Source organism: Rutilus rutilus, assembly GCF_951802725.1.
Source record: "Rutilus rutilus genome assembly, chromosome: 14".
In the NCBI taxonomy this organism is placed as follows: Eukaryota; Metazoa; Chordata; class Actinopteri; order Cypriniformes; family Leuciscidae; genus Rutilus; species Rutilus rutilus.
The window spans coordinates 25,296,112-25,300,362 of record NC_140219.1 but is presented as its reverse complement, the minus strand read 5'-3'; positions in this window follow the sequence as shown (position 1 = coordinate 25,300,362).

The following is a 4,251-nucleotide window of genomic DNA, read 5'->3' as shown; positions in this document are numbered from 1 at the left end:
TTTACAACTCTCATGTTCTCAGATATGGTATTTCTAGTTTGTTTTTTTAATTAAGGTGAATGTTTTAAATAAATGTTATATCAAACAAGACAATCTGCTGATTATCAGACAATCTCAGATTATGCACATTTCGTAATTTAACACGATTTTATGCTTGCACCTACTTTTTAAGTGGATAAACTGATGTTGTTACAACCAGGGGTGTCGGACTGGGGGTAAAACCAGTACTGATTACCAGGGCCCCAAGGGGAGAGAGGGCCCTTGAAAAGTCTGGAATATATTTTATTTGGAACATGGGGGCCCATCAGGACTGCCTATACATAGGGCCCGGGATCTTGTGCTACGCCCCTGGTTACAACTATTGCTGGTCTCTCCAACTCGCACTAATTTAAACCAACACATTGGCTGCGTCCGAAATCGCATACTCTCTTGAGTAGGTTCTTATTTTGAATAAGTAGGCTAATTACTTCACGACCATTAAAAAGTATGTTCTATATAGTAGGGATGTCCCGATCCGATCCACGGCATCGTGCCGATACTGGCCCAGAACGCTAGATCGGATATCGGAGGGGAGAAAAAAATATGATCTATTATCCGATACCTATTAGGGGTGGAACGGTATTCGTATTGAACGTACGTGCATCACGGTTCGGTGCATGGATTTACACGGAGAATACACGGTATAAAAATAAATAAAACTCGCGTGCACTCGCTTTGGACCAGCTATAGACGCGCGAATTGATTCAAACTGTTCAAACATCGAACTAAACGCGATAGACGCGAATTTGACGCTTTATTCGCGTTTGGTGTGAACGCAGCAAAATGAACAGGCTGCGATGTCAATATTGCAATGCTGGAATGTGTGTGTGTGTGTGTCAGAGAGAGAGAGAGAGAGAGGCACGGGCGCGATCGAACAGTGGAAACATAAAAACATAGGCTATACTCCGTCATTTTGTTCATACAGGACATCATTAAAACTGCAAAAAGTGTTTAGCCTATTTATATTTGTGTAAAACACAACATTGTGCTTTTGTCAAACTGTAAACTCTTGTCAAACTGTAACCTACAACTGTCACCCAACCAAAATCACACACACACACTGTTTAAAAGCAAAAATGATCTTTTGGACATTCATCATATTGCATTGGTTTTCATTTCAAGGTCTTTTGAATAAAGAGTGGCAGTCTTTCATTATCAACTGTTGTTGTGGACTATGGAAGTATTTGTTCTCCATTTGAGTGAGATGTTTTTATGTGGCTAATTGAGCAAAGTGCTTCCATATATTTTATTATTAGTAGTATTAGTTCAAGAATAAAATAAAAATATCGGATTGATATCGGCAAATAGCCAAAGCTGCGGCATCGGTATCGTATCAGAAGTGAAAAAGTGGTATCGGGACATCCCTACTATATAGTATGAATGTGTGTAGTATGAATATAATCCAGGCGTACTACATTCGTACTAACATTATTGTCATGTGACCTACCAGTGTCAGTTGTGTCACTTCACTGCCAATGACAAATCCTCTCCCGTGTCCTCATGGGATAGTCATGGCAATACTTAACATAAGTTTTATATTAATTCGTACGATATGTTTAGGGGGGTCCTTAATGCTTTTTTAATTTTCTAAAAATCGCATGTTTTCGTATGAAATCGGCACCTTGCAAAATTTTCCCATGAGATCAGGTTTTGTAAACAGTAATGCCATTCGCCATGTGCTATTGTACTGCCGACAGGTTCCCTTTACAAACAAGATGAGATGGAACTGCCAACCACAGATTATCCTGCTCTATTTGACAAAGAAAACCTATACCCGATTTTAGAAACATGCTACTTAACGTAAAAATAGGATCAAAGTGATACATTTTTTTTAATAAAGCTGTTCGCCATCATACTGCCTAACCCATATTTACTGACGGATGCTGCTTTGGCCTGCTAGGACATTTCTGGAATCGTTTGCAAATTGTGTACACTTAAAATGAAGATCGCATTTCCTCATTTACTGAAGCCCATAATGTTTGTGGTCAATTACAACGTCATGTCATCTCCAACTAGAAAGCTTTCAGAGAAGCATTTTTGAGTGGACACAACTTCCCATAAATTACACATGCGTTGAGCACTGGCATTATTGATATATGGCACAAAAAAATTGATTATCCTTCTAAGACAACATACAACGTCATCCATGAGAAAGAACAGGAGTTTGACAGCGAGAGAGGATGGGATATACTGTATGTTTTGTTTTGATTTATCTATTTTATATATCCTAGGCTATACCTATATCATGATTACAGTAATGTTATTTAAATTTAATTTTAAATCATTTAAAAAAGGCAACAGAAAGGAGGAGAGAATCTTCAATTTCATTTTACATCAGACCATCAAGCACAACTTCATCCGTCTCTCTTACCCCTTCTATCATATTAAAAACCACATGTTTTTTTTTCAACTTCCCTTTGCTTTTGCCAGACCACATATCTCCACTGAAGGACTTCTGCTGTATTAAAAGCCACAAGCTCTCATTGTAAGCCATTACTGGTACTTTATACCCCTGATGGGGTTCATTTACTTGCCTTTCAGTGCTAACAAAATCCTTTTAGAAAGGGTGATTGGTTGAGTCATCTCACATGTTTGACAGCAGGACATGTGTGTTGGGACAATGCCTTGCTACTTAAGCGGGTTTAATGTTCCGTAATCACAGGATAAGCTAAATTTAACACATAAAGCAGGGCCGGTTCTGGACATTTGGAGGCCCCCATCTGTCTATCTACTGCAGCAATTTGTTCAGTAGGCTAATTTATTTACAACTTTCCTGGACACCACTTCAGCAAATGAACATCAGTGCTTTTATTATTTTTTCCTAGCTGGGTATTCAGGATTTCACCCTTCTTTTGAACCAATATAGATATTGCAGTAGCTGCTATAGCCTATACACAAATCAACTGCTAGTGGGAGTAAAAGAGACAAACTATTGAGCAGATTTTTTTTTTAGTTTCTTCATAAAATTGTATGCTTAATTTTAAATAAATAACAGTAGGCTATATTTCTGTGGTTTTAAAACGGAAATTAAGTATTGCGAGAGCATAAATGTAATCATCAGCAGAATTTAGAAAATGCAGACAGCTGAGGTAACACCAAATAAACATGAATGAATGTCAGAAGGTTGAAAGATACAGAAATGTATCTTCATGTCTCGTCATCGTTTTTTAACCGCGGAAAGACGAGAATAAAGCCATTCGACCATAGCAAGTTTGTTAGAAAAATAAAAAATAAAAATGTAAATCATTAAAATGTGTCAAAACGTTAGGCTATAAAAACCGCATTATATTAATTGTAGCCTATAACGTACGAATGGGTTCATTTGAATCTGTAATAATAATACCACCTGACAGGTTTCCCTGTTGTTTACAGCTTTGGTTAAGAGATTTGTTTCCTTGAGAAAAATTAACATGTAGGTAGGTCTACTTTACCTGATATTTAGCCAAATGAATCGAAACTGAATCGCAAGCTTAGGCTATGTATCGAGTCACGAGTTTTCAGCACTTCAGCAAAAGTTTTTTTTTTTTTTTTTTCTCAATGGATTTAAAAAAAATATTCAAGTGGGTTTAAGTTGCCCAAAAGTTCACTTTTACAGCATTGTTAGGTTAATACTTAAGAATTATTAAATATATATATTTTAAAATAAAGACTGAATAAGTTGTCGAACTCAGTGATAGTCACTATCCCGTTAAAGTCACGTGACCCGTAATGTAGCGAGTTTAGCCAACGTTTAGCTTTCATCTAATAATGTAATGTACTGTTTTTGATTTGGGACTAGCTTTGGGATATCGTTACTAAACTTAACGATAGGTTAAAACTGCAAACGCACTGTGGCCAAATGTTAATAAAATGTATAATACCTCTGCATAAATGTAAAGTCAGTGATTTTGCGTCAATTAAAGTTATTTTATGACTCTATTTGTTCATGAAATCTGTTGATAATTTTTTTTTTATTGCCTTGCTCTTCTTAAAGTTTCGTATCTTGGTTTCCTAAGTGTTTTCTGTGTGATATATGTATCCCCTGTAATCTTTGTAACTTAGTCTTAAAAATTCATAAAAGTTGTTCATTTGTGAAGATTTCACTGAATAGTTTTTCAGACCATTGACTTCACACCGCCTGAACAAGCCAGACACAGAAGGTCTTCACCTGCAGAATAGAAAATGACATTTTTTTATATGTAGGGTATACTTGAACCACACACACACACTTAA